Genomic DNA, 12,890 nt, shown 5'->3' with positions numbered 1-12,890 from the left:
CAACCCCTTTCCCACTTTTGGGCTCACCTTGCGAATCAGATGGCCCCAGGTGACAAAATAACCTGAGTATCTGCAGTAATGTGCTTTCCAGAGCCATTGTGGTAATGGCAGGAGCTGCTCTGTAAGAAATGGACCATTTATGGGTGGCAGATAAGAGCTCTCAATTCCTCCCAGCCGTGGAGCAGTGCTGGGGGTTCCCTCTTTGTCTGAGCTCAGGGGGGCTGGGCTGTGGCAGCCACAGGGCAACTGAAAGACAGCAGAAAAGTCATTCATTCCCTTTCTCCTTCCACAATTTCCTCAGTGTTTAAATGCAGAGCAGGAAAAAGCTTCAGAGCAGCAGGAGAGCTGGGCTGGGAGCAGCCAGGGCTCTGCAGGGCTGCACATCCTCATCTCCAGGACAATGGCAGAATAAGGAGCTGCTGGGAGTGCAGACTTCTCTCCTTGTTCAGAGCTGGAACCAAGCAAAGTCCATCCCTGTCCCTGAACACCTCCCTGCCTGTGGGAAGCTCAGCAGGGAAGCTACACCAAAATCCTGGCCACCAAAATCCTGCCATTTGGAGCAGACTCGCTGGGAAAGGACCTTCTCCTTATCACAGCAGTAAGATGGGAATTACCTACAATTAATTTCAAGACATTGGGGTGGAAGCCAAGCCCAAGCAAGGAGGGGATCCAACAAGCAGCAATCCCAGGCCTATTGGGCCAGGAATTACAGTGCAGCAAGGTCACTAATGGGGGGAAAACTCATCCAAGCAATTCTGAGTGGGAGGGGAGGGTGGGAGATGACGCTGGCAAGTGCAGGGTGAAATCAAACTGGAGAAATCAATAATGGGAGAGGACAGAGGGGGGCATGGGACACAGGAAGAGATAAATTAAAGGCTTGCCCAGGTGCTGTGATGGCTAGTGAGCAATAAATAAAATCAAAGAGGGCAACAGGGACGAGCAAGGCACTGTGAAAAATTAATTAAAAGGAAGGGAGGCATAACCAAGGCATAAAACATGGGTGCTGCTCCACTCCAGGCAGTGGAGAGGCTTTGGGAAGGGTAGCAGGAGCCAAGGCAGGGGCTGTAAAGGCTGTGAGTGCATGGGAGGGGCAGGTAAACAGCATAGAGGCATTTCCAGCCTCTGAGAAGCAGGAAAGCACCGGAGAGGAAAAGAAGTCTCTTGCAGAAGGAGGTGTTGGCGTAGCAAACTTCACTCCTTGGCTTTTGTAGTCCAAACACAGCAGGGCATTGAGTCCCCCATCTGCCTGCTGCTGTCCCCTGTCCCTGCCCCCCAGGAGGGACAGGGTGCTACTCAGGGTGGGATCTCCCCTGGCTGAGTCCCAGGCTGGAGCTGGCTCCCCCAGGACTCCCTCTGGCTCTCCCAAACCAACCCCAGGCTCCCTGCAGCCATCCCTGCAGGCAAACCCAGCTCCTGAGCACAGCTCACCAGCCCTGCCTGCTGCAGCCCAGCCAGGGGGGATGCATCCTGCTGCCTTCTCCAGGCTGTGGGACAGACAGGGTTTGGGGAAGGCCACAGGACCAGCACAGAGTCACATCCACATCCCCATGGATCCACTGGCCATCAGTGCTGGAATGCCAGCTCAGAGTGCTCAGGGAACACTGCTTCCCTCAGGGACTGTCCTGGGCTGAGCCTTGGACACTGGAGCTGTTCCCCTTTGGACAAAGGAGTGCCATGGCCTGGGAGAGCCAGAGCTGGAGAAGGGCTGGATGGAGAGAGCACAGCTCAGGCTCCTCACTCGAGCAGGGGGGGAGCAGAACTTGCCTGAAATCCCATTTGTGTCCTGTGCCCATCACCCAGCAGCTGCACAGTCAGCCCAAAGCCCTGCAGCCCATTCCCTGCATCACCTGGGATAGTGGGAAGTGTCTAAGAAGGGGTGGAACAAGAGGAGCTTTAAGCTCTCTTCCAACCCAAACCGTTCTGTGATTCTGTGAAATGATTACAGGAGTATTTTCAGGCCCTTCAAGCCACAGGGGAAAAGAAAGACTCGGCCAAGTCTGGCTCACACCTGCCTTTAAAGCAGCTCTCTTTGAAATGAACAGGCTGCCTCAGTGCTAAGAAGATTATAAGCAGAGACACCTCAGCCAGAGGAGGGAAGAAGTAATAATAAAGGCATTCAAAGCTATGACAAGCAAACAGAAAAAAACAATAAAAAAAGAATGCAGCAGCCTATCTGGATAGAGCAGGAGGGGTACAAGGAAGATCAAGGCACAGACTCAGAACATCTCTGTGGGGCTGAACCACCCAGGAGAAGCACAAGGACTTTCCCAAGCCCCAGTGGACACTGAGCAGGCAGGGAAGGCTTGTAGGGAAAGTAGGACAAGAAGTGATGGATAATTAACAACACCAGAGAAAGCTAAGTGGCCCACAAACCTCTCCCTGCCCTGACAAACTTCTCCTTGGCTTGGGACCAGAACTGGGGGAAGCCAAGGGATGGTTCACTGCACCCCACTCAGGACAGGGAGCAGGACAGGCTCAAGGAAATGGAAATGTAGAGGAGGAAAAGGGTGGCTTTCTTCTGGCTCTGCACAACTCCTGACAGGAGGGGACAGCCAGGGGGGTCAGGTTCTGCTCCCAGGGAACAGGGACAGGATAAGAGGAAACAACCCCAAGGTGTGCTGGAGGGATTCAGATTGGATATTAAGGAAAATTTCTCCATTGCAAGGGTGGTCAGGCACTGGCACAGGCTGCCCAAGGCAGTGATGGAGCCACCGTTCCTGGAAGTATCCATAAACATGTGGATGTGGCACCTGGGGACATGGGTAGTGATGGGCTTGGCAGTGCTGGGTTAAGGGTTGGACTTGATGGCCTCAGAGGTCCTTTCCAACCATAAAGATTCCAAGATTCTGTGAGGAGATAACCCAGGGGAGGTGAACAGGGCACAGGTGTGCTGCTTCCAGACAGCACAGCAAACCCAGGCTTTTAGGGCAAGATGTGGGGAAATGAAACAAGGATTCATTACACAGCTTTTCCCAGTAAAACAGGAAAAACAGGGAAGAGACCAAGGCTGCCACGACCCTTTTTGTCTCTCTGCTGGGAAGGGGAGAAGAACAGCCTACAATCAAGTGTTTGTCCCAAAGAATCATGGAATGGACTGAGCTGGAAGGACCCACAGATCATGCAGTCCAGCTCCTGGCCCTGCACAGACACCCCAACAATTCCACCCTGGCAGCATTGTCCAAATGCTCCTGGAGCTCTGGCAGATTCCCTGGGGAATTTCCACAGATTTCCCCCACCAGAGGAACCTTGGGGATCCACATCAGTCCTTGCCCAGCACATCCCAAGGTTACTCTCACTGATCCACAGACCTGTTTTTCCAATGGAACCCCCACCCTAAGGAGAAACTAAAAATAAAGGATTTTAGCAGGAAAAACCCACCCTACCTCAGACAGCTCATCTTAAACACAGAGGGTGTGGCATCTCCCACCCTCTGGATGTCACAGCACCCTGGGAAGGGGATCCAGCCCAACCTCTCCAGGCAGCACAAGGCCACTCTCATTTCACCAGTCTTCAGTCCCAGCACTGCCTGTGAAAGGTCAGCACCTCGAGCAAGCTGCACATCCGATGATGAAATGGCAAAACAAGCAACCTTTTGGCTCATGTCCTGAAATCTCCAGTTCAGGCTGAACTGGAAGCAACTCTCAGGCCTGGATTCCTACAGATGAAGGACTGTGGCCATCTCACTGTTTGTCTTTTCTGCATTTCCTGCTAACCCCTATCTGTCTCCTTAATAAAACCCCCCCAAGCCCTGCTCCCATGCCATTTTTGCTGCATGTACAAGGCCAGAGCCATCGTGTCCCCTCAGCACACGTCAGTATGGCCTTGCAGAGGGAAGCTGAGGAAGGATGTGCAGCCAGATCTATTTTTGTACTTTCATTTTAAAGCATCCCCTTGACTCGCTGCTTTCTGACCCACATTTCAGCTCCAGAGCTCAGGGGTGCAGCTGGAAAGCTGCAGCCAGCCAGGAGAGGACAGAGGGAAGGAGCAGCACTGAGGCATCCCTTGTTTCCTGTCCCCTCTGTCCAAGCACCTCATGGGGGTGACACATCCACCTGGCATTAAATCCTGTCCCTGCCCTTTCTCTGCACTCCCTGCTTCAGGGAACAGCACCTGGTTCTTGAGAGGAGGGGCAGGAAACACCCTGCAGGGGAGGACAAGGGGGAGAGGAACTGGGGGTTCAGAGGGAGGTGGGAAGAACCATCCTCAGTCCCTCTGGCCACCAGCATGTTCCTGCAAAGACTGAAGTGTTGGTAAGCATAACCCACCCCACTGCCATGGCAAACACTGCCCTGAGCTCCCCCAAACTCCTCCCAGCTGGGTTCCCATCGATGAACACACAGACACAGGCAGGGGATGCTCCTGTCAGACACCTGGGGCAGCTCCAACCTCCCCTCAGGAGCAACTCAGAAACTTCTGAGGTTTCATTCTGCCAACATTTTCACCCAAAGGTTGAGCACAGCCACAGCAGAAGGGACTTGTGCCATCACCTGTCTGCTGTTTGCACAAGCAGTTATTTGGGAAAAGATTTTACATTTTCCATTCATGCACCACCTTGATCTGAATTAACCTCCAGGTCTTGAGAAGCTCTGAGAAACAGATGATTTCAAAAAGGAAATCCAGGAATGAAAAAAGAAAAACAATTACCAGTCAGGTAATTTAAATTGACATCAGATTTCAATAAGATCAAGATTTGCAGAAAACTGAGTGTTAATTATGAATGGCTTGCTCAGCTTGTAAAAGAATCAAACATTTGGGTTGATCACAGAAAACCAGCTCAGCTCTAGAGATGAATCCTTGGCTTAGGGAGGTGGTATTAACCATGGCTTTCTTCGAGCACAAGAATTTTGACAGAATGTACAGGTTTAAAATGATCCATGTGCTTGATTTCTGTGACTTCTCCAGGTTTTACATCCCAAAGCAGGGCAGGTGCAATGCACTGGATCATGTTTGATTTTCTGTTCAGCCTACAACCCTTAAATAACACCCAATACTCTGCTCTTCTCAGACACCAGGAGACAAATAAACTTCCACTCACAGACTGCACCATCAGCTGGAAGGAAGGGCCTGAGCAGGAGGGTCCTGTCCTGCATCCATCACTTGGCAGCTTTGCTGTTGCCTTGGCAGAGCAGCTGAGAGATTCAGGCAATTCATTTGCCCATTTAGAAGCCCAGGTAAGAGCCATGATGGTGTTTACAAAGGGTTAATCAGCAGCTCCTCTTCCTCACTCACTCAACATCCATCTCCGGAGGCTCCAGTGTCAGGAATGGCAGCCCAGTGTGTCAGGTCTTGTCTCCCTGGGAAACCTGATCCTTGCTGGGACTGCCTGGGTGCCACTGCCAGCCAGCCCAGCTCAGCCCCTGCAGGCACTGGGGGCACAGCGAGGGCACAGCTCCAGCCCAGAGGGTTCAGAGCTGCCTGACACCAGAGCTGAGGCACTGCTGGTGTGTGGAACCACTGAGTGACCTCTAATTATCCTCAACCAACACAATCCCCGTGCTGGGAGTGTCCCAGGCCACGTTGGACAGGGCTTGGAGCACCCTGGGACAGTTGAAGGTGGCCCTGCCATGGCAGGGGTGGCACTGGATGGGCTTCAAGGTCCTTTCCAAACCAAGCCATTCTGGGATTCTGTGCTTTCTCAGCAGGCTGAGTGCCAAGAACATCCCAAACTCATGTGCTTCCTGCAGGGAGGGACTGGGGTCTCTGTGAGAGGGGGACACTCCTCTCAGCCTGCCTTTGCCAGCTGAGCTCCACAGCCCACTGCCATGGGACAGGAGTGAGCTGCTCCAGCCAACAGCTCCTCCAGAGCCTTGGGAACATCCTCCAGCCGGCCACTGCCAGGTCCTGCACAGCTATGGGGGCATTCCCAGCACACACCAGGGCAATCCTTCCAGGGAGCCTACTTGGAACAGGAGTTTTAGCTGTGTCTTTGCATTTTTTTTACAGCAGATAAGACTGGGGAGCGAGTTTTGGGGGAAGTTTTCTGTTTGTGTCCTCCACAGTCTGATGGTTTCTGATGGCTCACAACACCTGTGCAGCCTCTTCCAACCAGAGTGATCCAACCACCCATTCCCTGACATTCCCTGAGGCACAGAGGGGAACTCAGACCCAGAGCTTGGCTTTTTTAGGCTCAACCATGAGCCCTGTGAGGGTCATGTTCTGCAGCCCCTCCCAGCTCCTGCCCCTTCCAGGTTCCAGCACCTGCAACCTCCTCCTGACCTGCTGCTCTCTAAATTAAGAACCTGTTACATCCTTCCTTCCTTGGCCCACGGGGTGCTAAGAAGGTCACCACAGATGGTGGCTTAAAGGGCTGCCAGTGCCCCCCTAATCCTGGCAGGACAGAAACTGCCTGAGCTGCTCAGGACCTGAGCAGGTGATTAGAGCCTGGATTTATCTGTGCTCAGAGCCCTGATGGCCCCTGCACCCTGGGCTTTTTCTGAGACTGGCAGAACATTTCAGCCATCCTGTTTTTGCTGAGCCACCTCAGGATGCTCCTCTCATTATGGGGCACTCCCAGCCCTGTAAGGATGGACTCAATAACAGGTATTTCCTACACTTTTCCTGAAATAATGGGCATTTTCCTCAGCCTTCCTTGTTCTCCAGTCGCTATCTATGTTCTTCTCCAATTGCCTGAATGACAGATATTTCCACACTGAAATATTTCCCAAGAAATAGGGAGCTCTGCAGCTCCTTCTGGAAACAACCTTCATTCTGTGTGCCACCAATAACTGCAGGGAGAAGTGAAAAATGGAAGAGCAAATAATCATCCAGCAGTGTTCAGGGGCTCAGGAGGCCTGAGAAAGTGAAGAACTTGCTGGATAAAAGACACTTCTCTCCACTTACAGTAAATACCTTGTACAAAAAGAAGGCTCCACACTTACAAACCCTACTGAATATGCCAACAGCCAAAACAAAACTTGGAAAGATTTCTTGCAGTGTTCTTAATAAAAATATCTTCCATAGTAAAAACCCACGTATTTCTTTAATGCTGCTGAATCCCACAATTCCATTTGCTGAGTTAAATCCTGGTCTGTGGAATTAAGGTGCAGTAGCTGTTTTATTCATGCAGAAAAGGGTTTTTAGCCAGGTCATTCATTCAACACATCTGTGTGCCAGAATATTTTAGTCCTACTTTGTGTCGAAATATCCTCACTGCCACCATGGGCAGGGACACTAAGCTGGAACAGAAAATGGTTTTAGACAAATCAGAAGTAAATCCAAGTTCCCTTTCTCCCTCAACTGCCTCATTTTGATTTGAAGAAGTTCAGGTGAATCTTTTTCCTGCTGTTATTTGGAGTTTCCTGAATTAGATTTCCAAATAAGATCTTTATTTACTGGATGTGGTATCTCTGGGGGTTCATCACACAGCAGCAGAGCTCCTGCCTCTGTGATAAGAAGTTTTATCTGATCACATTTGTTTTTTCTCTCTTCTGTGCAAGTTACAAAGGAAAAACCCAACTGTGATACAAGTTAAAACACCAGGATTGCAAACCCTGCTGAACTGGAAACTGAGAGCCCCAGCTCTGGAAGTGCCCAAGGCCAGGCTGGATGGGGCTTGGAGCAAACTGCTCTGGTGGAAGGTGTCCCAAGCAAACTTGATGGTTTTTAAGGTCCCTTCCAGCCCAAACCATTCTGTTACTCTGTGATTCCTGCTTTCATCCATCTGCCATCCATCAGAGAAAATCCACTCTGAAAACTTTACACTGCTGCATCTTCCTGCCATGAGTTGAGCACAGAACAATGACCTGAAACCTTCACCCTCTGCTGGAGCAAACATTAGGTTTGTCCTGCAAATCATTTCTTACCACAACAGAGCTCCCAGCAGAGCAGGCAGAGCCCTCCCAGCTCCAGCCCTGCCTGACCTCACTGCTCAGGAAGCTCAGCAAGTTTCCAACAGCCACAGGCCAGCATTTCCCATCCCTCAGGTCATACTGCCACTGGACATGATCCTTAAATCCTCTCCCATCCCTCCACAACACCTCTTCACAGAGGTGCTTTCAGCTCAGCTCCCTGGCCAAGCTAGGTCTGGGGGATGTTCAACTCATGTCCTGACACTCTGCTGGCACTTGGATCTTCCCAAATTATGGTCTGAGGACATTCCTGTATCCTCTGGGGATGGGGAGCTCCTCTCTCCTGACCTAAGCACTGACACACAGCCCCAGCATGCTGCTGTCCCAGGAAACAGCACAGGAATGTCCCTGCCAGCCCATGAGCCAGAGGCTGCTCTGCTCCCCCTGTTACACACAGCAGCAGAGGTGTGACCCCACTCTGGGCCCTCTGCCCCCCACAGCAGCTCTGCAGGCTCCAGCAGTCCCATGGGCAGCACTCCCACCCCTGCTCCCTGCAGCCCTCACTCTGGGATGTGCCAGGACAGTCAGGAGCAGAGTCCACCTCCAGGTTCCTCACAAGTCACACTCATGTTCGCCTTCACCACCACAAACTGCAAACAACTTTCAGGAGCAATGCAAGCAATGAATCTAAAATGCAAACACACCAAAACCCACCGTGTCCAGAGCAACCCACAGGGTGGAATCACAGACTCACAGGATCAATTCAGTTGGAAAAAACCTTTGACATCACTGAGTCCAACCTTTGACCCAACACCACCTTGTCAACCAGACCATGGCACTGAGTGCCACATCCAGACTTTCCCTGAACACCTCCAGGGACGGTGGCTCCACCACTGCCTGGGGTTAAAGAGATCCCAAATCCATCACCAACAGCACCAGGGACAGAGACAGCTCCTCAGGAATCCAGCAAGCTCTGCCTCCCTGAACTCACACCAGGCCTGGATGGGGGAAACCAGCCTCTCCCAGCAGGCTGCAAGGGAGGCATCCTCAGCTCAAACACAGAACAAAGGGAGCTGCACAGCCAGGGGTCGGTGCTGCCCCAAAGGCCCGAGCTGGGAACGGCAGGGATGTCCCCAGCACCCTGGGCCCAAGAGCACCCAGCCATCACTCACCGCGGCTGCCTGGCCCCTCGGGCTCTGTCCGTCTCCCCGCTGCTGGCGCAGGAGCAGGCGCAGCTCCTCTCTCTGCTTCTTCACCCTGCGGGAAGCAGGACATGGAGGGAGGGTAAGCAGATAATCCACGACTTTCTGGGAGGGTGTGCAGCGCTGGAAAGCAAAGCTGCTGCTGTCTGCAAGGATCAGAGCCGGGACTTTCCGAGCTAAGACTCTGAGCTGCTTAGCACGGAGCTGGAAGCAGAGCAGACTGAGGTGCTTGTGCTCCCAGGGCTGAGCACTGAGGGGTTGCTTCAGGCTGCCTCAGGCACCAGAAATCCCACAAAAACTGCTCCATCAGGTTAATGCTGGCAGAGAACAAGGGGAGAGGCAGGCAGGAATTTTTGGTCATGATGGTTGGGATTCGCTGGGGGAGAAAACAGAGTTTCTTCAATCTGAAATATCCCACGGGAAAACTTTTCCATAGTTTTGTTCATTGATTTATTTAATATTTGGAAAATGTGCTTTGAAACTGAAGATTTTGCTTTGGGTTAGGCTAACTTGAAACTATTCTGTGATGGAACTGAAATGTTGTGCTTTAAGCCAGGGTCCCCTGAGCTGCCCTGAATCCTCCTGGAACTTTAAATTAAGGTGCTTTCCCTTCCCTGCCACGGCAAAGAGATCTGGCTGGCCTGCCCAGAGTGAGAGATGTGCCAGGTGGGAATTCAACCAGGATTCAGAAGTGGGAACTGCAGGACTTTTTAAGGCATTTTTTGGCTGGGTCACCCACAGCACCCTGGAACAGCAGTGTTGGTCCAGCCAGGGCTGCCAGAGCTGCTACTCCCAAGGAAGGCTGCAGAGCATGGATGCTCAGCTCCTTGAGTCCCTGAGGATGCTGAGTCAGACCCAGGTGAGCTCTGAGAAGTTGAGTGATAACCTGGAGTGGAAGCAGCAAAGAGATGCCAGAGAAAAACCTCACCAAGAGCAACACCAAGGGAGCTGAAAAGGACATTTTCCACCATCCCAGGTGTTCCAAGCCCTGTCCAACCTGGCCTTGGACACTGCCAGGGATCCACAGCTTCTCTGGGCAGCCTGTGCCAGAGCCTCACCACCCTCACAGAGAATAATTTCTTCCTCATCTCTAACCTAAATCTACCCTGCTTCAGTTTAAGGCCATTCCCTGCTCTTCCACTGAATTCCCCTTCACTGTGTGAGTCCCATGGACTTCAGGCAGCAAAAGCAGCTGAGCCCAGCCCCTGTGGGCTGGAGCTGACCCATCGAGTGCCCCATCCCAGGATTTTTATGGAATCACTTCAACCCGCAATTCAAAAGTGAAGGAGGCAAGTGCTCTGCCAAAACACAACACCTTTTGAACAAAGTAACTGCTCTAAAATGTGTTTATTTTCACCCTGGGCTCTCCAAGCCTTTGCCTTCTCTCCCTGTATGGTATCAGGAACAAAAATTGAACAGAAGTTCTCCAAGAGCAAAGGAAACACACTGAAGGGCAATAAATCACAGGGCAGGATGGCATTCCCAGGGAGCTGGGGGAGGGAAGGAGGGATGGAACAGGGCAGATGCTGACCAAGGTTTATCACAGACCCTTCAACACCCAGGGCTCTCCTCAGGGCAGGGACTCCACACACTGGGCTTCATTTCAGTGCAGCAGCACAGGGAATGTGCCCAGCAGAGCTGTGGGGTTGGGATGTGGTGCCCAGAGGAGCACAGCGAGTGTCACCCCAGCACCACACCTGCACACCCTGACACAAACACCTCTCCTTTCCCTAAAGCCACAATTCCACCCTCACTGCTGACTGCTGAGGGCACAGGAGCTGGAAAAAGATGAGACTTTTGGGGGGGTTTCCAAGAAGTGCCCTTCCTGCTCAGCCAAAGGGCAGGATGGACACATGGGGCCAGGGCTGCTCCTCTGCCTCCCCAGGGCTGTCCCACCGACACCAGGATCAACTGGGACTCCAGGGAAAGGGAGGAGTACCAGCCAAGCCCAGTGCTGGAGCAGATCCAGGCAGCTCCGAGCAGCAGCTCCCCACATGGGATGCTCTGGGATCCTGACATCTGCACTTCCAGGCACCTGAAACACTCCAGGGCATCACACACAAGCCCAACATACTGGAAACACCAGGAATCAACACTGATTTTCTTCCAGTAAACAAGATCACCTTTAATTTCACAGGCACCTCCTACTTCATTAAACATTCTGCTCTCCAGGGGTTTGCTGCTCAGCTGGGGCAGGAAATGAACGGACAGAAAATGCCATCTAATTGGGGATAAAGCTTCATCTTTGCAGTGCCTATCAGGATTCTGTGTCATTTAAAAACAAGTGTGGAGCAGGTGTGAGATGGCACCAGCTCTGGATGTGCAGAAACAAGGCTGACACCAGCAGTGGGGTCTGGGAGAGAATCAGGCAGTGCAACTTCAAAACTCCTGCTCCCTCTGGGTTCTTTCTTCCTTCGTCCCCTCCAACTTCTCTGAAAAACTGACTTTTGGACTGGGGGAGAAGAAATGGCATCTCAGGAAGCCAAGGGGTTTGAAAGGAAGAGAATGGTCCCTGGAGATGGTGCTGGTGTTGAGGATGGAGAGGGGAGGATCATCAGCACAGCCACGAGGCTTCAGGTGACCTGGAGCTGTCCTGAGACCCAACCTACACCTCTCCTGCCACAGCTCCAGCTGTTGCCTCAGCTCTGCCCCTGGTGCTGATGTCTGCCTTGGGAGCTCAGTCAGGTTGGGAGAGGCTTCCTGCTTTCCCTCAGCTCTCCCACCCCTTCTCTCCATGCTCCAGCACCAGGAGGAGCAATGGGAAAGATCACTTTAATCCCGAGGGTTTCAGATGACCTTCTGCAGAGAGCAGAGCCAAAGAAGAGCAAGGAGAGCTTATGGATGTGTTCTGCTCCTCATTAGAAGGAAAAGGAAACGTGGAGTTCATCTTTTGAGCTACTGGTGAGTCTCCATGGAATCCAAGGCTGGCTCAAGCTTTCCCAAAACAGCTTCCATGGCTGAAGCTTTTCCATCTGAAGAAGCTCCAAATCAGAATCCTCACATGTGTCCCTCCGTGCTGAGAACTTCTCCAGCTTGCCATGGGAGCTTGGATCTGATTGTGCCCAAGCCCTTCCTCTGCAGGAAACCAGGGGGTGAGTGTAAAAAAGTGACCATTCCTCCTGGAAAAGAGATGCCTGAAGCATCAGAGCAGAGCTCTCTGCCCTCTGTGGCTCTCCAGATGTTATCTGGAACACCCTGGATTGATTGAAATCTATTTTTCTAACGAGTATCTTTTCTCTCCTCTCATGGAGAACCAGGGAGGAACTCCATTTAATTGATGCACTTTAATGAACTGCCTATCCTGTCACTGTACTCTGATGCAAATTCACAGCCTTTCATCCTAAGCAATCCCTCAGTTTGGCTTCAGTCTTCCAGTGATCTTTAAATGTCATCTTTTCTCCCTGGTGAATCCATATTCACAGAATCACAGGTCTGGGTTGGAAGGGCCCTGAAGATCATCTCATTCCAACTCCCTGCCGTGGCCAGGATCTCTACATCCTTCAATTCTCACTTCTCTGCCCATCCCACCTCGGGCTGGGTTTCTTTAGCCACTGAGCACATCAGACCCTTTTCCTGACTGAACTTTTCATCCAGGATGCTGCTCAGGGAATTGCTGGCAGCTGGCTCTGTTCTCACCTCCCTCCCACACTGTCCTGCTCCAAGAGCCTCTGGCTGGGAGCAGAATGTGCCTTGAATGAGAAAAAACAGGCCCAGAGCATCTTGTAGTGCAGAGAGGAAAGCCTAAAACACATCCCAGCCCAGGATGGGAGCAGGGACAGGTTTTCCTGTTTCACACCAAGGGGCAAAAACACAGCTCCACACCGTCCCTAATTTTGTATCTTGATGTCTCCACTTTCTGCCTCTGAATTCTCTCCTGCTGTCAGAAGGTCACCAGGTCAGT

The 12,890-nt window shown here is 52.0% G+C and overlaps 1 protein-coding gene across 5 annotated transcripts in view; it reads right to left on the bottom strand.

Annotated features, from left to right (window-relative positions):
* The window catches only part of RALY (RALY heterogeneous nuclear ribonucleoprotein), a 115,348-nt gene that overhangs the window by 66,221 nt on the left and 36,237 nt on the right, over positions 1–12,890 (bottom strand). For 4 of the 5 annotated variants that reach the window (XM_085079580.1, XM_085079583.1, XM_085079582.1 and 1 more), the window contains exon 2: positions 8,960–9,044. The exons of the other annotated variant lie outside the window; for it this stretch is intronic. The gene's annotated coding sequence lies outside the window, so the exon portion shown is untranslated. The remainder of the gene's footprint in view (positions 1–8,959; positions 9,045–12,890) is intronic. 5 annotated transcript variants of the gene reach the window in all.

Source organism: Lichenostomus cassidix, chromosome 20 (assembly GCF_008360975.1).
Source record: "Lichenostomus cassidix isolate B80296 chromosome 20, HeHo_3.0, whole genome shotgun sequence".
In the NCBI taxonomy this organism is placed as follows: domain Eukaryota; kingdom Metazoa; phylum Chordata; class Aves; order Passeriformes; family Meliphagidae; genus Lichenostomus; species Lichenostomus cassidix.
This window is presented reverse-complemented; position numbering and strand designations above follow the sequence as displayed.